This window comes from Manis pentadactyla, chromosome 11, assembly GCF_030020395.1.
Source record: "Manis pentadactyla isolate mManPen7 chromosome 11, mManPen7.hap1, whole genome shotgun sequence".
Taxonomy (NCBI): Eukaryota; Metazoa; Chordata; class Mammalia; order Pholidota; family Manidae; genus Manis; species Manis pentadactyla.
Window position 1 is genome coordinate 98,468,221 of NC_080029.1, and position 26,509 is coordinate 98,494,729.

Here is a 26,509-nt window from a genome sequence, read left to right on the forward strand (position 1 = left end):
GGCCAGACAACACAAAACAGGACAACACAAAACAGGACAATATGATTAACAAAAGTAAATAATGACAACACAAATCAGGACAATAAGACTAACAAAAACCAGCCAAAAAACAAATCCTCCCAGAAGTCTGGCAGAAATATCTTTCTCTCTAGAGAAGACTGACCCCAGAGACCCATGAACCGTTCGCTACAGTCCTGAGCCTGCAACAGCCTCCCGGCACGTCCACCGGCCCTGGCCTTACGTTGCTCTGTACTAGACGGAGGCAGGTCCTACGGAAGGACTTCTGCCCCCTCTATTCCAGCCGGCCTGCGGCTGGCGTGACTAGTCACTCCCAGATTCAATAAAGACCTTACCCAGTGGCTGGGGCTGCTGCTCCTCACGGGGATCCTGGACGAGCCCCAAAGGTTGTGCCCTGTTTCCTTAAGTCCCCCGTGTGGAGCCGCAGTCACCAGGCTCAGTCGCGAGATGCAAGAGCAAAACAGGTCTTTATTGCTAGCTCGAGCTAGGGTCTCAGTGGCCCGTCAGAACACAGGACACGGTCTGAGAACCTGAACAAAGTTCCCTTTTTGCTTTTATACTTTTGGAAAACAGGTAGGGGCTTTCCAAGGGGAGGTGGTTTATTGTGACCTTAGCTGATTGGCTGAGGAGGGTCAGGGTCTTGTTGCACAGGTTGCTGGGCATGGTTTCCGTGGGAATGGGCATGGTTTGAGCAGGAAACTTCTTTCAAGATGGAGGACACAGAACAAAATGGAGGTGGGGGGTCATGTAGGGGACATAGTTATTCAAGATGGAGGACACAAAATGGAGGCAGGGGGTCATGAAGGGGACATAGTTATTCAAGATGGAGGACACAAAATGGAGGCAGGGGGTGATGTAGGGGACTAGGTCAAGCTAACCTTCCAGGGGTCCCACAATACTTGATGTATCCTTTATCCATCTAGGTCTCCATGATGTTTTTCTGCTTATAAAGTGCTCTATTATATACATCTGAAATATATTTAAAAAAAAAAACTAGTCCTTAAAGGGATCCTTAAGAGCCTAGAAGGAGGGTTATTAGGTTATTTTTTAGGTAACTGACATGAATTAGCATCAGTGGAAATTCAATGGATCAGAATTATGGATCAGAAATATGATTGTAAAATGGCAATCACAGAATTTTATACTGATCTAGGTTACTTACAGAGTTATTGACCTGGGGGTCATGTATAGCCAGTGGCAAGCTTTCTTCTATGGAGCATCTGTATGGAATGATGCTGTTTGGAACAAAAACCTGCATGATGAGAGCAGTTCATCTCTGAACAAAAACAAAGAAAAATCAAATCAAATAAAACTAGGATAAAAGGGGAAAAAATTCAACCAATAAAAGCAAAATGTGAAGGGAAATTTAAGCATTCATGTGGGAAGTTAACTTTTTTGCTAATTTTGTTGGATGGATGAATAAGATAATATGTATGTCTTAGGTCGCTAAATTTCTAAAATTGGGAGGTAAGCGGCAAGGCAAAAAAAGTTCTGTACATGCAGGCATCTGCTATCCCAAGGTGTCAATCTCAAGTTCTGCGAATACACCAAACTTTTCTTTTTACTTAAGACAATGCTCTCTGTAGAACTGTTTTGTGATGATGGAAATGTTCAGAATCCACACTGTCCAGCAGGAACATACGGCTAGCGAGCACTTGAATGTGACTAGTGTAACTGATTAATTGAATTTTTACTTACACTTAATTTTACTAATTTAAATATGTTTAAAGAGCCACACATGGCCAGTGGCTACCATATTAATGGCTTTCTGCAATCAGTCTGCCCTAACAGCTGAAAAATAAGTGATTTACTTCAGAAGTGAATCTAGGCATTCATCTATTATTTTCCTGTCCCTGTGGGTTTTTTCCCAGCTCTATTGAGACTAATTGACATGTAACATTGTGTAAGTTTAAAGTACTTAGTGTGAAAAGTATAATTTGATACACTTTTTTGGCAAAGTGATTACCATAATAGTAGTATTTTCTTTAACACCCCCATCATCTCATACAATTACCATTTCTTTTTGTGGTAAGAACATTTACAATATACTCCCTTAACAACTTTCAAGTATATAGTTCAGTATGTTAACTATAATCATCATGCTGTATATTAGATTTTGAGAACTTAAATTCATCTTATAACCGGAAGTTTGTACATTTTGACCAATATCTCCCCATTCCCCTCTCCCCATTCCCCTCCAGCCCTTGGCAAACACCATTCAACTCTTTCTGTGAGTTCACCTTTTTTTATAATTGACATCACACAGGATTTGTTTTTCTCTGACTTATTTCACTGAGCATAATGTCCTCAAGGTCCAGCTATGTTGCTGCAAATGCCAAGATTGTCTTGTGGCTAATATTCCATTGTTTTTATATTCCCATCTTCTATATCATCCACTGAAGAACCATTTACGTTATTTCCCTATCTAGCTATTGAAAATAATGCTGCAATGAATGCAGGAGTACAGATACCTTGTTGAGATCCTGTTTTCATTTTTTTTGGATGTATACCTGGAAGTGGGGTTGCTAGGTAGTATGGTAGCTCTATTAAATTTTTTAGGAACCTCCACACTGTCTCCATAGTAGCCACACCAATTTGTATTCTCACTAACAGTGCACCAGGGTTTCCTTTCTCCACATCACTTATTTTTATAAAAGCCATTCTAACAGGTATGGGAAGATATTTCATTATGGTTTTGATTTGCATTTCCCTGATGGTTAGTAATGTGAGCACCTTTTCATGTATCTGTTGGCCATTTGTATGTCTTCTTCAGAAAACTGTCTATTCAGTTCCTATGCCCATTTTAAATTGGATTATTTTTTTGCTGTTGAGTTGTATGAATTCCTTTTGTATTTTTGATACTAACTTATCAGATACATAATTTGCAAATATTTGCTCCCATTTCATAGATTCCCTTTTAATTTTCTTGATAGTTTCCTTTGCTGTGCAGAAGTTTTTTAGTTTGATGTAGTCCTACCTATTAACTTTTGCTTTCATTTCTTATGTTTTTGGTATTATATCCAATAAATTATTACTAAGACCTACATCAAGGAGTGTTTTCCCTATCTTTTCTTCTAGAAGTTTTATGGTGTTGGCTCTTATGTTTAAGTTTTTAACCCATTTCAAGTTAATTTTTTTGAGTAGTGTAAGGATCCAATTTCATTTTTCCACATGTGATTATCCATTTTTCCCAATATCATTTATTGAAAAGACTGTCCTTTCCATGGAGTATTCTTGGCTCCCTTGTCGAATATTAGTTGATGAAATACATGTGGGTTTATTCCTGGGCTCTCTATTCTGTTCCATTGGTCTTTGTGTCTATTTTTATGCCAGTAAACAGTGTACAACCCAATATACAACTAGCATATTGTATATTTTCATATGTTTTCATGCTACTAATTAGTGTTCTTCCATTTCAGCTTGAAGAACTCCTTTTACCATTTCTTGTAAGGCAGGTCTAGTGGTGATGAATTCCCTCAGCTTTTGTTTGTCTGGGACAGTCTCTCTTTCTCTCATTTATGAAGGGTAACTTTGCTGGATAGAGTATGCTTGGTTGGTTTTTAATTTTCTTTCAGCTTTTTGAGTATCATCCACTCTCTTTTGGCCTGTAAGGTTTTTGCTGAGGAATCTGCCTTATGGAGATTCCCTTGTAAGTTATAAGATTATTTTCTCTTGCTGCTTTTAAGATCCTTTCCTCATTGTTGATTTGTGTCAGTTTTATTATGATGTGTCTTGGAGAAGATGTCTTTAAATTGAGTTTGTTTGGTGACCTATGAGCTTCATGAACTTGGGTATCCAACTCCCCCTATGAGCTTCCTGAACTTAGGTATCCAAATCCCCAGATTTGGGGAAATTTTTAGTGATTTTTTCTCTTTAAGTTCTCTTCTTCCTTCTCCCTCTCTTCTGGAATTCCAATAAATCACAGATTATTTCTTTTGATGTTATCACACAGATCAAGTAGGTTTTCTTCACTCGTTTTTGTTTTTATTTTTAATTTGTTTCCTCTGGATAATTTTTAAGTTCCTGGTTTGTAATTCACAGGTTCTTCCTTTGCTTGATCCATTCTGAAGTTGATGCTCCTTGTTGCATTTTTCGTCTAATTTGTTGTATTCTTCAGCTGCAGAATTTGGCTCTTTTGTATAATTTCTATCTCTTTGTGAACTTCTCATTTTGTTCATGTGTAGTTTTCCTCATTTCACTGAATTGTCTTTCTGCATGTCCTTGCAGCTCATTGAGTTTCCTTAAAACAGCTATTTTGAATTCTCTATTAGGTAAATCAAAATCTCCATATCTGGGATTGGTTACTGGCAAGATTATTGTGATCTATTGGTGGTGCGATGTTTCCTTGATGTCATGTTCTTTGAAGTTTTGTGTTGCCATTATCACATTTGAAGTAGCAGCCACCTCCACTAGTCTTTGCTAGCTTCCTTCAGGAGAGAAATACTTTCCCTCAGTTCTGCTAGGGGTCCTGGGGCTTTCTTAAGACCTTCTATGGATACAAGTGCTCCATACTTCTTGCTCCCTCTTGTAGCAGAATTCTTAAGCTTTTATGCCTCCTCTTGACCCTGTAGCACACCGAGGCTGAGTTCTGACAGCCTCCCTTTTGTTTTCCTAAAGATGGCACTAAAGCTCACGTTTGTGGTCTTTTCCTGGTCCACAAATTGGGGCTGGCACAGGCTTTCTGTGTGTGCTCACCAGCTCTCTGTCAAAGTTTGCTCTCACTGTTGCTATCAGGAGTATGCACAGGGAGCTGGCCAAGGGTGTGTGTGTGTGTGTGTCTGGGTGAGACGCAGGGAACACTAGGAGTGCCCATGGGACAGTTACGGGGATTTGTGGGGGAGATGTCCCAAACAACTGGTGGGCAGGCTTCTTGGAGTCTATGATTAATTAGTCTGCATTCCTTTAATGCCCTCTGAGAGTCCTATCTGCCCCAAGTCATGCAGCTCATGATTCAGTGCTCTAGATGAGGCAAGAGAGAAATGAGCCTCTTTGGCAGCAACCCACACAGCCACAGGAGCTGGGTTTTCACTCACATGCTCTCACCTTTCTCCACATGCAACAGCATAGCTGAGAAGATATGACTATCTGGCCCTAAGTTCTGCCACTTTGGAGCAAGCCAAACTGTTCCTCTTGCCCTCTCCACTCATACGGTCTTGCTCCAGTGGCGTGCTGGAGCTTCTCCACTGGAAACCAGGACTTCCACAAAGGCTCTCTTGTCCGTTGGTGATTGTCTATGACTGTGTTTTCCAGGGGTTCCCACACTATGGCCACGAGAGACTGGAGTTGGTTTACAGGCCGCTATAGGTCCATAGCCAGGATGGAGGTCTGTATGCCTATTACCTGATACATGTGTGGGCGAGACTCCTCTTGGGCCCCTTGGCAAATGGTGCTGCTCCCACAGTTCCCACAAAGGCACTTTTATCTGTGGATGGATGCCAGACTGTTATTGACATGTATGAAAGACACGAATGAGGGATGTCTTATTCAGCCATAATGCCAATGTCATTCTTGTTCTTAAAACATTTAGGGACCATACATACTTTTTTCTGTCCCTATGTTTAACAGTGCTGAAAATAAGCAAAAATTAGTTAGCTTCTTGCTTCAGGAAATGCTTTTTCTTGAAAGAAAAGTTTGGACCAGCTGAAATAGTTTGTTTATGGAAGGTCACTTCAAGACTCTTGTTTCACTGGGCCCACCAATCCAAAATTATAATCTCTCTGAACTCTGTCCAACCCCAAGCAATCCTTGCCTTGAGGCCTGCCTTAGAAATCATCCAACTCTGGCCCTAAAACCCTATAAATATCATTCCTGAATTTACCCATTTTGAGACAACTACTAAAGCTCTTTTAAATTGGTGCTCTCTTTTACTACAATAAATCTGTTAAACTTAGTGTTACTTGGTCAACAGGTTATTCTGGTGATCTGTTAGGAGAGCTGACAGCTGAAATGGGGAAAATAGTATCCATGGATTCTTTTCTTAGTGTAGCCTCAGAAGAACCTGGTCGACAAGTTGAGAATGTTGTCATTTCTGGGAAAAATTGAGCTATTTACTAATTCAGCCACTCATGTGGAAAGTCGAATTCCTCCAAGAGAATCATAAATCTCAAGATCCAGATGGTTGTTTGATACAGATGGAGAAGAGGCTCAAATCTGGGCTCACATTGGAGTGAGTGTTTTCCCTATACTGCTGGAGAGGCCCTTTCAGTACAACCAAAGGTTTTGGGGTTTCTCACTGCTTCATCTCTGCTCTGTACTCTCTCCCTTCCCCAGCCTTAGTGTACTATGACCCAGTTTTTCCTCCCTGCAGACAACTCAAGGAAATAGCAATCCTCCATTGCATTTTGGTGCAGGAACTCTGTGTTGCCACAGGGTTTTAGGGCTGGGTGTTTTCAACAAAAATGTATTTTTGAAAGACCTCCCATTCCAGGAAGCTAACATCTGGTTTCTATTATCTGAAAGGTCTCATTAACAGATAATATTGTGATGTCCACACCCCTATTTTTGAAGCTGAAGGAAAGCGAAGGTTAAAGTTTTTGGGTTCAATCTCATAAATAATGGAACAAACTTTCTAGCAGCATAGGCTCTCCTGTTTATCTCACCCTGATAATTTTAAGAGGATTGAGAAGAAAAAGTATCTTATCTCGTCTTTACTGGAGAAATAACTAGACAGTATGGTCTAACTTAAACATTTTTTCAGACATTTGTCTTTTAGCTAATTTAGCCTCTTAAAAATGTGACTGACATATCCTTAGTATATGGTAATTAACTTGAAATGTCACTGACTTCAAATGAAAAATACAATCGATACTTCAGTAACAACTCACAAGTTGTTATTCGGGTATTAGAAAAAGATCTATGGACATGTGACAAATACTCGTGGAAATCTTTTGTAAATAAAAGTGAGTGGCTCTAAAGAGTTTCCCACTGGACTCCTAATGTGTGAAGATGGGTGTTACACAGAGCTGGTGACCTTTCATGAGTCTCAGGGTTCCTTCCTTTTTTTTCTTTCCACTGTTGACTACTTGTTTCTCCCACATCATAGATAATTCAGAACAGATGATTTCTTTGTATAGCTTTTATTTTTATGCTGGGTTATATCCCACATTATTTTCAATTGTAGAGTTTAATAATCTACCCCTGGACAGTTTTTACATGGCAAAAAGTCTGCATATGTGTGTGTGATGGTGGAAGCATGTGTTTATAGTAACACAAGGCCCTCATTATGATACTGCATTATATTCAGATTTTTTCTAAACTGCAACAGAATGTGAGCATTCTAAACTCATGTTGGACATATAGATAGAGCCTGTGGACCTTTCTTTTTAACGGGACACCCACAAAGTATACCAAGATTTTATTTGAGTTTTCTTTTCTTTCTTTCTTTTCTCCCCAGTAATTTGTGTTTCACATGTAAAAACATTATTAGACCCTGGGGTATTCGTTTGTTAGTTTACTCTCAACCCATAAAGACTTGAGATGGTGACAAAAATACAGACAATGTGACAAGGGAACATTAGGAGCTTCATATACATTTTGCACAAGATTCTGCATTTTTTAGTTTAAAAAAGCACTACGTCTTCAACTCTGAGCCCTCAAAGATTTTCCCTGTTTTACTTCTAACTCTAAGTGACCAAATTAAAAAAATATATATATTGAAAGATAATTCATAAAAAATATTCAATTTTTCTACTAATAATGTTTTATTGTACACTAATTACTAATAATGTATACTAACTAGTGAAGAAGTTTGTTACTTCTATATAAATGTACATTAAAATCCTATCAGAATTACCAGCATGCCTGTGAAGGGCAATTGTGTTTGCTTTCTCCTTTCCACTCCACACAAGTCTCCAGTCCTGCCAGTATTTGCACATGAATTCTAGAACATGGACAAGAAAGCAGTCCTCCCTCCTGTGGCTTTGCAAACCACTCAGAATCAAAATAAATATTAATTATGGTATTAAATTTATCTTTAAATGAGGCTCTATCCACAAGACTCTTATTTAAAAATTGCGTGGTGATCAAATATGGTATTGTTTTGTACTTGAGCCTAAGAAAGTGTCATAGGAACCTCTTATTAAATAAATAAAGTATTTTGAAATAGAATGTGCACAGTCATACAATCTTAAAAGTCTGAAGGATAAGCTGGTAATATGATTTAATGCAGGACTAACTGTAGAAATTTCAATTAACTATATCCTCAAGTATGAGGGACATGATCACGGAATCCCTTCACTTTTGTTCTCTGTTGACTTCTTTGCCCCTTACCACCCTTCCCCCAAACCACAACTGTGATTATTCTTAAAAGCCTAGAATATACTTTTATCTTCTCCTGGAGTTACACATTCTCACTGGGTAAACAGTTAAATACCAGAGTGGTTGAGTGTGTCAGCTCTGAAGCCAGACTGCTAAGGACAGACCCCTAGCGCTGCCACTTCTCTAGCCTTCTCAGCCAAGTCACCTAACTTTCCGTGTCCGGCTTCTTTATCTGTAGATGGAGACAATACTACTGCCTATCATCTCAGAAGTTGACATGAGAATTAAACGAGCTAATAAAGGTACTTGGAGCAGTGTGTGGTGTGCAGTAACTGTTCAATAAATTTTTTAAAGCATCATTTTGATAATAACTTTGAATATTACTTTTTTACCAATGACTCCCTAATTTTTATGTCCATCACCATCTTCTAGTTTTCTTAATATTACTGATAAAGTTACATTTTGTCAAAAAGTAAAATGAAATGGTCTTATCTTTATATAAAACCATGCTCTGCCTACCAATCAGACATTTATTTAACACCTATTAGATGCTAAATACTTTTGTCTGGTGTCCTGGATATAGAGGCAAGTAATTTTTTGTTCTCTATTGAGTGAGAAAAATAAGTAAACAAATGGTTGCGCTACAATGTGATAAATAGATAAATATTTGTTTTGGCAGGGGGGCTATAAAAGTATTGAAGAGATGACATCTAAATTAGACTTTTGCTCAAACTTTGAATTATCTATTGATGTATAATGAATTACCCCCAAACCTGAGAGCTTAAAACAACCAACATTTATTATTGCATAGCTTCTGTGGGTCAAGAGCCTGGGCACAGATAAACTGGATGCTTCTGCTTCAGCGCCCCTGCCAGGCTGTGATGCCTGTGTGGGCAGGGGCTGCGGTCATCTCAAGGCTCAACTGAGGGAGAACCTGCTTCCGAGCCCACTCACGTGGTTGCTGGCAAGATTCATTTCCCCAGGGGTTGTTGGCCTATGGGTTTCACCTTCTTACTGGCTATTGGCTGGAGGCCTTCCTCACTTCCCTGCCCTGAGGGTTTCTCCACAGGGTAGCTCACAATGGTCGCTGGTTTCCCCCAGAGGGCTCTGCGATAGCGAGCAAGAAAGGTTGAGCAGGATTGATGTCAGTCTTTTTGCAACTGAATCTCAGAAGGGATGTATCGTATGTTTGCTGTACCCTACTTGTTAGAAGCAAGTCATAGATTCAACCCACACCTAGTGGGTAGGAATGGCATAAGGCATGAATACCAGAAGGTGGGGGACCACTTTAGAGACTGTGTACCTCAAATATGATGGATTATATTTGTCTTTTTTGTTAGTATTTATCTCCTTTTCTGCTTTCTTTCCTTTCTCTCACTTCCTCACTCTGTGTAGTAGATGCACTCACTGCGAGGCACTGTCTCTCCACTCTCAGAAAGCCACAGGACTCTCATAAGTCCAGAGAAAACTAATACAAATGTTCTATATTCTGAAGAGCTTCAAAGTAAAACTTGAGTGAGATGGAGAGAAACCAATGGTTATACAGTCATCACAGATGATTATTAAGGGGAAGCTGTACACAAACTACATTAGCAGGTATCAGTACTTTGGAGAACACAGTAACTGGGTCCTGCCACTATCACTAGTGTCATGCTCAGAGAGAAATGTAAGCTCAATTGCCATGTCAGGAAAGCAGCCATGGCTCAGGAAATAGAAGGCTGTTTCCAGCTCTGCAGCAGGAATCACCTTGGCAAGTCACTTACCCTCTGTGCTTTGGTTTCTGTATCTGTAAAGTGGCTGTGATGGTTGCCCGCTCTGCCTGCTGTCACAGGAGTCTTGCCATTTCCTACAATAATACACAGGGGGATTCAGTACATGCTTGAAAATTTGCCACGTGCTGATGAATGTGAGGCATCATTATCATTTTGATCATCATTAGGTTTAGGAACATTTTTTCTTATCAGTGGATATTACATTTCACAAGCTCAGAAAGCATCATGGAGAACCCCATTACTTTCTACAGGGTGATTGTTTCAAATTTTTACAGAATGAGACACTTTCCTACAAGGTTTCATGCTTTAGATCTCCATTTCCTCCTCTCCCTACCCCCACGCATACTCACACTCTTCTCACATTCTCAGTAAACTGGTGGTGTGAAGCCTAGCATGGCTGTTGGACAAATCCATGCCCATCAGAAATATAAACAGATTCAAAGACTGACATTTTTATAATCACCATAAAAATTAGTTAAAAATAAAAGTAATCTGTTATGAATGGTTTTACATACCTTTCAAGTAACGCTTCTAAATATTTAAAAGTTTTGTTTTGGACATAATCCAAGGCTGATGATAATCCTTGTGTCATTACTAAAATTACATCTCAGAACAGACTGATTTAGCTCTGTAGTTTGCCTTCCTCGTGTTCCAGAGCCATCCAGTTAATTCCATGTGTTTACGGTCAGTGAAGCTCTGGAGGTTGTTTTGACTAAAATGTGGAAGAAGTGTCCTGGGAAGAGTCCTGAGAATTTGTACAGAAGATTTTGATCATGTATCCCATGAGTAAAAGCTATCTGAGCCCACTCCCATGTAGGTATCATTTTAAATTTGTAAATTACGTACACATCAATCTACTACTGTAGTGTACACATTATAGAACATATGCAGTCTAAAAATAGATAACAGTGAGATGAAATATTTTAAAAATAAAAATTTTAAATTACATTTATCTATGGCACACCAAACCTTTTATCCTCAAATTGTAGAGATTTGTATTGATATCAAAAGTTTATAAATGTCTTCCAAATTAGAGTCAGACTATCATTTGCTAATATTGAAAAGTCTAATATACACAGGGATAATTCATTGTTTATAATAATGTTGTATATCCATATTTCAAATAGTCTTTTTGAAAAGTTTTATTTTTAATTTTTGGCCTATGTCTTGGCAGAAATGATTGGGTTGCCATGGATTATATCTCAGTGTGGCTGAAAAGGAGTTCCTTCAGGGATAAGAGAAAAGTCATTTTGCCATTTTCTTTATTTTGATAAAATTTATTCTTGCATTATAAACATTATCAATCCAAAGTTTCTTTCAAGGAGACTTTTGAAGTCCACTAGTGAATGTTAATTTAGTTAAACTAGGTGATATAATCTATAAATCCACTTAACCACCCAAAGAAAACAGAGTGATACTCAGAAAGCAATGTGAGAGCAAAGATGCCATCATCATCCCTCAGCAGGGTGTAGTGCAGACTGAAATGCAAGCTGAGTGCACGAACCTGTTTACATAATATTAATGAAGTGCAATTTCTTCTTTACCTTTAAAGAAAGCAATAAATATAAATAAGATTTTATAAGATATATATATTTTTTTACCCATAGCTATAGCTATGTACACACTAGTTTGGAGGCCACTGTGCTATATTGCTTTGGGGTTAGTGTGAGTCCCCAGTGAGGCCTAGGCCAAGATGGGTTATACAAAGGGGGCACCGTAAGTGCACAGTACTCTGAGTCCCCACCCCTGTTGGAATGAAAGAGTTCCAATTTCACTTACATTATATTTTACACATGAATGTCTCTGATAAATTTTCATTGGAACAAAGGATTATACAGCTAAAACATGTTTCTTTGGAGAAGTTTAGAATCCCATGACCCACAGTTCTGACAAATATTTGAAACTGAGCACTGAACAGTAAACTTGCTAAGACAGTCCTTTACCAAACAGCTACATATATTAGTTTTTAAAGTTCCTGTTTTATGTTTGTTTTATTTTTCTTACATGCAAAATCACAGCCTTAAATCTAAAAGAGAAAATTGTCAAACGTGCTGCATAAGTTTTGGATGTAATTAAATGCTACATAAAAGCATTGGCCAAAAATGCATTAATTTCTTTTTCTTAATTGAGACATTTGGTAAAAAGTTTTGAATATTTTAGAAATAGATCACATTAAAACAAAGCTTTAAAAAGGATATGGTTCTTGCAATATTTCAGTGAGTTTAATCTTGGTTTGTCTAGGGGCTTTAGAAATACCAGCTAGCTCATGAATTTTATGATAATATAAGATCAGTGGACTCTGGCCTCCAAAATTGAAGAGCACACGGTTAAACTCTGGACCAAAGCTACTATAATGGGACTATAAGGGGAGGAAAAAGATCAAATTAGTTATTACTTTTGTGTGTTTTCAAAGAACTCTAAATAAAATATTATAGCATTATAACCGTAAATAAATTTAGTATCTGATATATTAAAATAAAAGGAAATTATTTCCCAAAGCATCTTCTTAATTAAAGGAATCTGCTAAAGTATGAGTCTATGAGTATGCACAGTAAGGCCTTCTAGCCTTTTTATTTATCAACAAGCTTGAAGCTTGGTCAATAGAGACCATTCTGCCTGAAGGACACAAAGTAAAAAGAAAGAAGAAAATGAATGGAGCCCCAGAAAAGGGAGGAGGAAAAAATATATAAAGAAATAATGACTGAAACTTTCTGAATTTTATGAAGAGCACAAGCAAGAAGTAGGGTAAATTCACACCTAGACACATCATGTTCTAAGTGTTTAAGTCCTTCCTCAATCTTAGTAATGCCTTCATGAGGGATTTATTATTGGTTCTACTTCCTATGGGGAAATAAGATTTTATTCTCATTTGATTTTACTAATACATTAAGTTCTTTTGTGTTTCTTTTGCTTATGGTCATTTTTTCCTTGTTTTCATCACTTTCTCACAGCTGCTCTAGAATTATTTCAAATAGTGGAACTATCATAATCAAAAGCCATTCTTTGATGGTGAAAACTTAATGTCAACAATATGTATTTTCTATGATGTAAATCATTTTACTTCATCTCCCATGACAATTCACATCAGATTACATCTAACCTGATCTTAAATTGCATGCAAAACCAGATTTAGTTTTGTCTAGATTAAAAGGAAATTTTAATCTGTCTAGAAAGATGGTTCATGACCCTTTTCCTAGCTCCTGTCTTGGGTATGGTAAGACAGAAAGTCTATCTTACTTAAATTCTGGACATGGACATTTCTGCTGTTTTTCTATAGTTAATAGTTTTTAAATTAGGAAAAAACCGCAGTTCATAGATCCTCCTTCCATGAAGATCCCTGATGTTTTAAGGATAGTTCAATGAGGCAAGAGCAGAACTAGTTATTAATGCAAATCCAGCATTCTGTGGAGCCTTAGTCATTTTCTTAGATACTTTAAAGCAGAAGGTCTCAAGGTGCCCAAAGAACTCTTGCTAGACACATTACAAATAACGAAGAAAATTAACAGAAGCCCCACTGCTTCAATTTACTCCACAAAAGGTGATGGTAGAAAATTGTCAGAGAACTTTAAGATTCCATAAAACAAGACTTTAATAGTTGTGGGTAAAATTGTAACATTTCCAGAATATCTCGCCTGGCTTTAGTGCATTTGCCTGTCCTCAGGGGTGGAGAGAAGTTCATCTCCATGTCACCGGGTAATTACCTGGGCAACCAGGGACATGTCTGACCCTGGGGGGTTAAGGGGAGGGGCTGCCTGCTTGCTGGCTTCTGCCGGAGCAGGGGAGATGGCCCTGGTCTGCAGTTTGTGAGCAATACACCGGTTTTTAAACTTTATTTCTCCCTTTGACTGATTTAGGTTCTTGGAGGTATTTTGCCCCGGGATTTCCTCTTTCCAGACTTAAAATAGTCAAGCGTTAATTTAGTACAAGCAATACTGCAAACTTCGGAAGAGTCACAAGTGTGAACCTTCAAAAACCAAGGGCTGGTTTTGGTGTTCAAGTTTTCTGTTAATTTATCAAAGGATAATCGCGAACAATAACTAGAAAACTAAAGTTTGATTTCTGAAGTCTGAATGTGTGTCCTGTGCCAGGAAGCCGCAGGTACCCACTCAGCATTCTGACAACCCTGGTGCTCAGAAAATTCTTCCTGCTGAGCTGAAGTCTGTTTCCCTGCAGCTCTTACTTGTTAGTAAAAATAAAAACTTCTTGGTTTGTACTGGTAAAAAGCTTTTGGAGCCACACAGAAAAGGTCTAATCCAGCTTTCTACATCCTTAAAAACAGTTATTATGGTTTCCAGAATATTTTCATTTCCAGTGGAAATGCATTTTAATATTTTGGTCATTGCTCAAACAATATGGTTTCAGAGTCCTTCATAATCCTGATTATTTTCTGTTCAGAACACTTCTGTTCTACACCCTTTTATAATGCAGGGCTCCAAAATGTACATGATACATAATTATTGTCTGATCAGTGTTGAGTAGATCATTTTAAATAGCCCAAGAATATAGTAGATTTTGGAGTCAACAACATTCTGCCATTGATACGTACACAGCTTATTGTTAAAAACAATTCCCAAATCTTTCCAATGCCTCTAAGCCAGGGATTTTTTAAACTATACTTATGCAGCTGTAATTTTGGACCTTAATACTTTTTCCATAATAGAAGTTTATCTTCTAAGATCAGGTCTATTATTCTAACCTGTGTGAACTTTTGATCATTCAATGTTTTCATAATTTTTCCAAGCTTTATGACTTCTATGCATCTAATAAAAATGGCAGGGATACTTTTAAAATACATTGTTGATAAAACAGTCTGCATGGGACAGAGCCAATAATGCAGCAAAATGATGTACTATCAAAGATATAGTTACAATTTCTACCTTTTAACAGTGTTATCTGAAGAAAAGTTGTCCAGTCAGGTACAAATATATCAAGCCATATGTCTTTAACTTGTAAACAAAATATAAAAGACTATTTTTAGTGCTTGCCAAAGATCATATATACAATTTCTATTACATTCCCCTGATTTCTAAATCTAGTAATCTTGCTCCCCACCAACAAAAATGGTGTGATGTCACTGATCCCAAACTGATTCCTAGACATAACCAGTTTCTGTCCTAAGGACTTACAAACCATCTTTGGCAGCATTATGAAAGCTGGAAAAGATTTTATATATCTGGATTATTAAAGATTAGGAAATATATGAATACTGACTTTCGGAAAGTGATTTTTATATAGAAATAATTTAAAATTTAAAATTTAAAGTAATGATCAGACTTGACTACATAATTCATACAAAGTTTTAGCAATAAAGACTATGATAGATTTAAAACCTAATTGTCCTATAAATTAAGAGATCAAATTCAAAATTTCAAGCCAATAACCTCTAAAATCTTGACAAAAGCAACACAAAGTAAGACAAGTCTGTAAAATCTCATCTGGGAAGCACCTTTAGGAACATGGAGAAACTGAGCAATCAGACCTAGAGTACCAGTCTCCACGTGTGATCAGTTACTACAGGACCCTGGCTTGACAGGTGCAGACAGGTCAGCCCCTGCTGAAACTCCTTTGACGTTTTCCTGAAACCATGATGCTTGCTGAGATCAGAGCCATGTTTGTATGAAACCCAAGGATAGCATACCAGAAAGCGAGTAAAGATAAATATTATGTTTTTTCCCTATTACACATGCAGATATTTTCAGAAAAAATGACTTTTTAGTATTAAGATTAATCTTCCCAATAACTCACTTTGTTCATTAAATACTTTCTAAAATATATATCAAGAATGTAATAATCAGCATTGCCTATGTGAAGATGTTCAACTAATTACATTGCAAATTAAAGAAATAAGAACATATACTCCAAACCTTTGTTAGTTTCGATAATCTTGATTCTTTCTTGAATGTGGACATTGAATATGCTCTTGGGTCCTTTAAAATTTTCATCATATTGAAATCTATAGCTAAAACAGAAAACAAAAATGTTACTGAATTCTTGTGTTTTTTTCCTTTCAGAAAAAGGCATAACAACCCTCTTTCTCTCAGCAATGCATCCTAAACATGGAGGGAGTCAAAGATGAATGAGAGAAGGTTAGGATATTGTTATAACTTGCCTCAGTCTGAGGAAATGAATATTCCATCTCATTTTTACTTAATAGGGCTTTAGAGTTTATAAAATTCATTCACTTATATTATCTCATGTCATCCTCTGAAATGATTCTGTGACCTAAGTAACATTTTCCACATCTGACAGATGAGAAAACTAAAGTACAGGGAACTGTGACCTGCTCTAAACTACCATTTATTAAGAGTACATGGAGAGGACACAGAGCTGTGTTTTGCTTCTGAGTCCTGAGCTCTTTCCACAGCCCTCTAGTTAAATACAATAGGAGGTGTGGACCTCTGCTTGTTAGAGCCACCCTTTCCGTATACTGACAAACGCCCAAATAAGGAAAGACTTGGTAATTTTTCTTTATAACCAACATGAAAATACATGAGGGTACCTAGGAAATCTTGGCATGTCTTAATGAAAAGGAGAACTGTATGGTTTAATCAGTCATGTCAATCAGCCTAAAAGCACAAGCTAGTTATCAAGAATATCTTAACATAGAACAAAGCAAACAGGTGATCTGAGAGGTTTGTACTAGATTCTGGCAAAGATTATTATTATCCATTACCAGGTAGACTAATCAGATCTAGACATTGTGATGTTAATGACAAACCTCTGAGGAGTTGAGGAAAGTCACTGGGATTCATTTTTGACGTAAGACATTAAAGATACTAGATATTAGCTTGAAATACTAGAGGTACATAGGTATTTATTTCTGGCAGAGATTAAAGAATTGGTTAGTAAGGAATCTGCATTTTAAAATTTTGAGTGGAACCAAGGTTAGATTAAGTTGGAGTCAGAATGGGCCAGAAAGGTAAACCATACAATTTCTTTTCTTTAAAAGATGCTCAAAAGTATGCAATCCCTTATGGAGGGGAATCTGGTGATATCTACCAAAAATAGAGACATATTTTCCCTTTGACCTAACAATCCCTCTCTTGAAAAAGTATCCTACACAATCTTCTGCACATATAAGTATGAAAGAGCATATTTATGAGTTTATTGATTGTGGCATAATTTGTAAAATTATTATAAACAACCTATGTGTTTAAACAATCAGGTACTAGTTGAATAGACTAAGGCATCCCCATTTGGTAGAATACTATGCAGCTATAAAAAGAAATGAGGAAGACTCCCATGCTGATGTGAAGAGATCTACAGGCCATATCACTAAATGATGAAAGCAAGGTGCAGAATAGTGTACAGAGTATATTATATAATTTGATTGAGTGTATACAGTATGCCACCTTTAGTGTAAAAAGGGCTCTTCTGTAAAAATATCTATTGCATTTGCCTTCAATTGTATAAAGAAAAAGAAACTAATAAAAATATTCTCTTTGGGAAGAATAATTAAAAAAATAAAACTTGCTCAATTGTGATTCACTCTTAAATGCACATTTAGGTGATATTACTTAATTTATTGTCTCTCTGAACATATATAATAGTAATAAAAGGACCTCTACTTCATGTTCACTGTACCCACCATAAAAACCTTATTTTTCAGAATACTTGAACTTGGTTGTAGAATTACTGTCACCAGAAGTACATGTACATTAATATCAGGAAAAGATCCTAAGCTGACAGCAATAGAAAAAGACACAAAGAGTAAGAGATAAATGAAAAACAAAGCAAAGAAATTTTAGGAGTAAAAGAACCAAAGAAAAAATTGCAAAAAATTCTACAAAAAGAAACACCACCCAAATATAAAAATAATAAGTAGAGTAACTATAAAATGACTGTATTTACTAGCCTTTTTCCTTCTACATTTCTCGAATCCACTGATTTATTTTAGGTAAAACTATTAATTTTTTTCCCTGATAATAGTTTTCATATATCTTCCATTTTCAGCATCTCTGAAAGCTTTGGAAGATTACCTGAAAAAACAGAAATTACTATTTGATAAAGCCATAAGAAAATATGTCTCAGCTAGTCTTACTAAGCCTTCAGAAATTTCACTAGAATTGAAATATTCCAGTTTTACTTGCTTTGGTAAAATTTCATTTTTATGATTATTCTCTATTTATTTTGGGGGTATTATTTCCCAAGGGAGAGACACTTATGCAAGTAAATATGGTTATCTTTATCCACTTTTGCAGTCTCTATTCAATAGTCTTTCTGAGATGCAAATAACTCATATATCTTGGCAAAATTAAAGTTTATGCAGGCCATTTATGTTAATACAGTTATTGAATAAAGTGCATAAACAGAAAAGGTGTTACTCAGAGGTCTCTTTTAGAATACATCTAACTTAAATTAGACCTACTTTCAGAAAGAGATTTTATCTAGTACTGAAATGTAAGGGAAAACAAAGAAAGAGAAAACGCAGGTGATCATTACACAGAATGTAGGTGATCTAACCTAAGAAGAAATAAAACATAAATATAATTCAGTTTCAGTAATAAAGGAAAATGATAACATTATTTCCAAGAAAGTATTGTACATCATTAGCATGTATCTACTGATGTGTAAATTTTCTTAACAGGCTTCACAGATTTTTTCAGATCTTTATACACAAACTTCCCAAAGTCTCTTCAGTCTTACCATCTGCAGGCCTAATCACTGGCTGTGTACATATCAGCCTTCTAACAAGTTACATCTGTCTACATACTCATATACATAAACATATTTCTACCTCATTACAAGCAATTTGTTTTAAATTGGCAAGTTGAAGCTCTAAGGACTTCTTCACAATGCTCTGAAGTAAAATTAAATTTCTTCTCTTGGTAATGTTACGTTAACATAATATATGTAATTGCGAATAAACTCACAGAGAAATTATAGAGTTCAAGTGCTTATAAATTCACTTTACTAACTATGGAGTGCCATGTAAAATGCAAATGAACTAAATTCTCCATTCAAAAGGCACAGAGTTGCCAAATGGCTAAAACAAGACCCATCTATATGCTGCTTACAAGACATTCACTTCACATGTAAAGATACACAGACTGAAAGTGAAGGGATGGAAAAAGATATTCCATCAGAATGGAATCCAAAAGAAAGCTGAGGTAGCTATCCTTAGACAAAATAGACTTTAAGATAAAGACTGCAAAATGAGATAAATTAGGTCATTACATAAGGGTATAGGGGTCATTCCAACAAAAGGATATAATATTTATAAATATTTATGCACTCAACATTGGAATACAAAATATGTAAAGCAAATGTTAACAAATATAAAAGAGGAAATGGACAGCAATACAATAAAAGTAGGGGACTTTTAATATCCCACTTTCATCACTGGATAGATCATCCAGACAGAAAATCAATAAGGAAACATTAGCCTTAAACTACATGTTATAACAGATGGACTTAACAGAGATATATAGAGTATTCCATCCAAAAGCAACAGAATACACATTCTTCTTAAGAGCACATGGAGCATGCTCCAGTATAGATCATACATTAGGCCATAAAACAAGTAAAATTTTAAGAAGATTGAAATCAGATCATGCAGTTTTTTCAACCATAATGGTATGAAACTAGAAATCAATTATATGAAGAAAGCTGGAAATTTCACAAATATGTGGAGATTAAACAACATGCTACTGAACAAATGGGTCAAAGAAAAAATCAGAAGATAAATAAAAAATATCTTAAGACAAATGCAAATGGAAATTCAATATACCAAAAGGTATGGGATGCATCAATTCTAAGAAGGAGGTTCATAGCAATAAGTACCTACATTAAGAAAGAAGAAAGATCTCAAATAAACAACCTAACTTTATACCTCAGGAACTAGAAAAGAAGAAAACAGTAGGCCCAAAGTGAGTAGAAGAGAGGAAACACAAAGATTAGTGGATAAATGAAATAGAGATTAAAAAGATAAAAGAAAAGATCAATGAAAGTAACAGCTGTTTTTTTGAAAAGATAAACAAAATAGTCAAACCACTAGCTAGAGTCAACAAGAAGAAAAAGAATTTAAATAAAATAAGAAATGAAATGGAAACATTACAACTTATGTCACAGAAATACAAAGACTCATAAGAGATTACTATAAACAATTATATGTCAACAAATTGAATAACCTAGAAAAAATAAAATAGGTATAGAAGGAAATGTCCTCAACACAATAAAGGCCTTTTATGAAAGACTCACAGCAAGTACCATAATCAAGGGGGAAAACACTGAAATCTTTTCCTCCAATATCCCAAGTCAAAGATGCCCACCATTACCTCTTCAATTCAACACAGTACTGGAAGTACTAGCAAGAGCAATCAGATAAGAAAAGTAAATAAAAGGCATCAAAATGGAAAAGAAGAAATAAAATTATGTCTGTTTGTAGATTATATGATTTTATGTATAGAAAACCCTGAAGATGTCATAAAAAAACAACTGTTAGAATCCTAAATGAGTTCAGTAAAGTTGCAGGATACAAAATCAACATAAAAAAATCACTTGCATTTTTTTATACCAACAATAATCTATTCAAAATAAATCAAGAAAATAATGCCATTTATCCTAGCACCAAAAAGAATAAAAAACTTAGGAATAAATTTAACCAAGTATGTGAAAGAGCAGTACACTGAAAACTATAAAACACTGATAAAAGAAATTGAAGAAGACACACATAAATGGAGAAATATCTCATGTTCATGGATTGGAAGAATTAATATTGTGAAAATGTCCATACTAAATAAGATGATATATAAAGTCATTGTAATCCCAATCAAAATTTCAATGGCATTTTTCACAGAAATAGAAGAAATAACTCTAAAATTCTTATGGAACCACAGAAGACCCTTAATACCAAAGCAATCTTGAGAAGGAACAAAGTTGGAGGCATCACACATCCTGATTTCCAATTATATTTCAAAGCTATAGTAATCAAAACAGTATGGTACAACTAAAAATAGATACATGGAATAATGGAACAGAATAGAGAGCCCAAAAGTAAATCCAATCATATACAGTCAACTAATTTTTGATAACTACACCATGAATATAAAATGGAGAAAAGATGGTCTTTTCAATAGTGTTGGAAAAATCAGATTATCTACATGCAAAAGAAAGAAATTGGACCTTTATCTTATACCATACACAAATGTCAACTAAAAATGAATTGAAGACTTAAATGCAAGAACTGAAACTTTAAAACAGGAAAACAAGAACAAGCTCCTTGATACTGACAATGGCAATAATTTTTTTGGATGTGACAATAACAGTACAGAAACAAAATAAAATGAGTGGGACTACATCGAACTAAAGAGCTTCTGCACAGCAAAAGGAAGCAGCCAACAAAAGAAAACACAACCTATGAATTGGAAGAAAATATTTGCAAACCATATATCTGATAAGGTGTTAATATCCAAAAAATAAGAGACTCCTACAACTTAGTAACAAAAATAAATAAATACTTGATTAAAAAATTGACAAAGGATCTCAATAGGCCCTTTTTCCAAAGAAGTCATACAAATGGCCAACAGATATGAAAAGTTGTTCAACACTACTTATCATCAGGGAAATGCAAGTCAAACCGCAATGAGATATTACCTCACACTTATTAGAATGGCTCTTATCAGAATGACGAGTGATAGTGTTGGCAAGGATGTGAAGAAAAGGGAACCCTGGTGCGCTTGGTGGGAATATAAATTGGTGCAACCACTATGGAAAACAGTATGGTGGTTCCTAAAAAACTTAAAACTAGAGCTACTGTATGATTCAGTAATTCCATGTTTGGGTATATATCCAAAAGAATTGAAGCGAGGATCTCAAAAAGATATCTCACTCTCATGTTCATTGCAGCCTATGTCCACTAGTAGATAAATGGATATAGAAATTGTGGTATAAATATACAGTGACTATTATTCAGGTTTTAGCAGTCAACAAGGACATCCTAATCAATACATTCTATCTTTTTACAAGAAAAAAAGAACAATTTCTATGAAGGTATCTGCTCTTCCTGGCACTACAGTCAGATGGAGCTTTCTCTTTTTATTTTTATGTGGGCCTTTAAAAGAAAGCACTCTGTGGAGTAGTTGAATAAGGTTTTGGGAATAACTTTATCAGAAGGATAAGAAGATCACAACCTTAAAAAAAAAAAAAGAATATCCCCAGGTATATGCTGAGCACAATGAACAGCAAAGCATAATTTAGCTCAAGCACTTTGAGGAATCTCATTATTACATATCTAAGTACCCCAACAAAAAACAAACTGCCAATGGATTGAGAAGTTAAGTGTAGAAAAAAACCAGAACTATAAGAACAAGAAAGTATGGGGATAGGTGGTGGAAAATGCTATAAAAGCACAGATTATGGAGTAAAAAAATGAATACGTTTTGTTGTGTAAAAATTCAAAACTCCTGCTGGACAAAAAGTACCATAAAAGAAAAAGGGGAAAAACTATTTCTAATAGAATGACAGATGAAACAAAACTCTTAGTAAAAAACTGCATGAAGGATCTAAGGGGTAAGTCATAAAATGGAATAAAATTTGGAGGAAATCTTGAAAAAAGTTCAATTTCACCAATAATCAAAGAAATTAAAATGTCACTTATATACTCTTTTTTAACAAAAAAAATAAGATTGATAATGTGCAATGTTGTTGGGATTCATATATAATCGCACATGCTAATGATGGACCATAGTCTTCCCTATCAGTTGTCATACTCTCCCAAACACAGGGCCGTCTGAATTTCAATGAGGTTTAACTTCCTAAGTTTATTCCTCACTGGGCTGGAAGAGAGGAGAAATACTCCAACACTTTCCTCCTAAGATATTTTCTTGATTCTTCAACATTGCCTCCTCACCATCTTTAAGTAGGTTGTAGGTGGACTAATATCCTACAAGGTGGTCTAGGATCTTTATTTAGAACATATCTATTGATGTCATCAGTCTTTATGACCTTGGAAGAAACAAAGACAGAAACAGTCTCTTCTTAACATTCTATTGCACAGTTTGAGTGGATTTCTGTTATAGCCAAAAGAGCTTTGATTAAGACACTGGGATTAACTCCTTAGCTCCTCAAGGGTAGTTTACTCTGACTGGGCAGTATAAGCACAAAACTGCTATATATTAAAATTATCACTCATTTTACCCATATTCTTTCATTTCACAAATGTCCACTGAGTTTCAACATGTTTGATGAATACATGTTGAAGATGAAGAAGATGGAGGTAGAAAGATGAAGAAGACAGGATTCACTATCTACACAGGGGAGGATGGCACAAATTTGAGACATATTATCATATAACTGCCGTGCAGTACTATAGTGTCATAGAAGAAAGGATGAAAGTGCCACAAGAACAAAAGGATCCTTGCAGTTGCAGATCAGTTGGGAATTGCAAAGAATTGGGAAAAACATTTTTTTTGTTTACACCTACTGAATAACTTAAACAGTCACATTATACCAGATTGGCCTTGTGTTCATTCTCTTACTCAAAAAATACCAGAAAACTATGCTATAAATATATGTCTTTTAAACTGTTGACTATGACTAATAAAAATTTAGGTTTTAGATCCAAAATTTAAAAAAATCAGACAATACATATTGAAGTGTTATTATTTTTAATTCTTTGTCCTCATTTTATTTTCTTGCTGTGGTTTAGTTACTTTATTACTTTGACAGGATTTTAAAAACCTATTGGAACATCGATTTATTTTTTGGGATAATATTTTACATGTATTATTCTATAAATATCCTATTTTTCAGACTATGGCTCCTGTTTTCCTTTAAAAATATCACAGCTATGGACAGTGATTGCAATGGAGTCGGGGGGAACTTGATAATATGGGTGAATGTTGAAACCACAATGTTGCTCTTGTGAAATCTTCATAAGCTTGTGTATCAATGATACCTTAATTTAAAAAATATCACAGCTATACTCATGGTGAATGTTCCACCCATGGCAGAGAATTAAGAGAACTTGATCTTCCTTTAAAAATTGCTCTGAAAGTATTAAGCCCTATATCTCCTAAGACAATTCTACTCAGAGGTTGGGAGGTCAGGTCTTCTTGTTTCCTATTCACTAGGAGAGTACATCTAATTCCCATTTGACCAATAGTTTAAAGCACACGCATGTGATCTTAATGTGTATTCCCAAAGCCAAGTAGCATATTAATTGAGTGCAAAGACCTTAGAGTCAGAAGTGAGAGATTTAAATGCCAGCTCAGCCAGTTGTAGGCTAAGTGACCTTGGGCAAATTAATTCCTTTAAGCTTCAGTTTCTTTAAATATAATTTGGAGATGATAATAATAAATAGCTTTAGACTTGTTAACTGGATAACGATGAGATTATATATGTAACAGTGCCTGGAACATTGTAAAAGTTGTATAAATGTTAGTCAATGTTGTTATTAATATTATTTCTTAAGGAGTATAAATTCAAACTTACTATCACCTTTTTTTTATGGTATCATTGATATACAATCTTATGGTCAGGTTTCACATGAGCAACATTGTGGTTACTGCATTCATCCCTATCATCAAGTCCCCCCTACATACCCCATTACAGTCTCTGTCCATCAGCATAGTAAGATGCTATACAGTCACCTCTTGTCTTCTCTGTGCTACACTGTCTTCCCTGAGCCCCCCCTATATTATGTGTACTAACCATATTACCCCTTAATTTCCTTATCCCTCCCTATCCCCTTTCCCTTTGGTAACCACTAGTCCATTCTTGGAGTCAGTGAGTCTGCTGCTGTTTTGTTCCTTCAGTTTTTGCTTCCTTGTTATACTCCACAGATGAGTGAAATCATTTGGTACTTATTTTTCTCTGCCTGGCTTATTTCACTGAGCGTAATACCCTTTAACTCCATCCATGTTGTTGCAAATGGTAGGATTTGTTTCCTTCTTAGGGCTGAATAATATTCCATTGTGTATATGTGCCACCTCTTCTTTGTCCATTCATCTACTGATGGACACTTAGGTTGCTTTCATGTCTAGGCTATTGTAAATAGTGCTGCAATAAACATAGGTATGCATATGTCTTTTTGAATCTGTGATCTTGTTTTCTTCAGGTAATTCCTAGGAGTGGGATTCCTGGGTCAAATTATATTTCTACTTTTAGTTTCTTGAGGAACCTCCATATTGCTTTCCACAACAGTACATTCCCACCAGCAGTGTAGGAGGGTTCCCCTTTCTCCGCATCCTCACCAGCATTTGTTGTTGCTTGTCTTTTGGATGGTGGCCATCCTAATTGGTGTGAGGTGATATCTCACTGTGGTTTTAATTTGTATTTCTCTCTGATTATTAGTGATGTGGAGCATCTTTTCATGTGCCTGTCAGCCATCTGAATTTCTTCTTTGGAGAAGTGTCTGTTCAGATTATCTGCCCATTTTTAAATCAGGTTATTTGCTTTTGGGTGTTGAGGCATGTGAGTTCTTTATATATTTTGGAGGTTAACCCTTTATTGGATTTGTGATTTATGAATATATACTGTGGGCAGACAACCACACCAGCCCACTCCACCCCATTAACCCTGTAGTCCCTGCATTAACTCTGCAGCCCTCATTACTGCTGCAAACCTGGCAGAGGGCAACCCCGCCAACAGCAACTCCAGCAGAGACTTCTACACTGATCACAAAGGTGCAGCCAAAGCAAACAGGCTGCCTAAAATCAGATCACTACAAGCCAGACAGAAAGGTGCCCCACCCACTGTGTGCTAACAGCTGGGGCTCCTGCACTGGAAAATAAAGTGTCCTGAGCTTCTGGGCATTAGAGGGCACCTCCTTCATAAAGCTTCCTACTTCACAGGAAACACTGAAAAAATGAGGAGGCAGAGGTACATGTTCGAAACACAACTAAAGGACAAAATACCAGAAAGAAGGCTGAATGAAACTGAAATCATGAATCTTCTTGACAAAGACTTCAAAGTAAAAGTCATGAACATGCTCACAGATCTACAGAAAAATATTCAAGATCTCAGGGAGAACCTCAACAAAAAGACAGAAGACCTGCAAAAGAACCACTTAACACTGAAGAATACAGTATCTGAGATGAAATATACAATGGAGGGATTTAATAGCACACTTTCACAGGTTGAAGAAATTGTAAGTGATATGGAAATTAGGAAGGAAGGAAGGAAGGAAGGAAGGAAACCTAATTATGCTACAGAAATCCATCAAATAAAAAGAGTATAAGAGGAAAAAAGGAACAGAGAGGAGATATAAAAACAACCAGAAAACAATGAATAAAATGGCAATAAGTACATATCTATCAATAATCACCTTAAATGTAAATGGACTAAATACACCAATCAAAAGACACAGAGTGGCAGAATGGATTAAAAAACAAGACCCATATATATGCTGCCTACAAGAGACTCATTTCAGATCCAAAGACACATACAAACTAAAAGTGAAAGGATGAAAAAAATAAGTCATGCAAATAATAGGGAGAAAAAAGCAGGAGTTGCAGTACTTG

At 36.1% G+C, this 26,509-nt stretch overlaps 1 long non-coding RNA gene across 1 annotated transcript in view; it reads right to left on the reverse strand.

The window, feature by feature from the left end:
* LOC130679582 (uncharacterized) overlaps positions 1-26,509 on the reverse strand; it is a 176,467-nt gene that overhangs the window by 15,140 nt on the left and 134,818 nt on the right. Inside the window, exons 2-3 of the long non-coding RNA XR_008992602.1 lie at positions 15,911-16,005; positions 1,181-1,294 (exon numbers count right to left, since the gene is read on the reverse strand). This is a non-coding gene — a long non-coding RNA (uncharacterized LOC130679582). The remainder of the gene's footprint in view (positions 1-1,180; positions 1,295-15,910; positions 16,006-26,509) is intronic.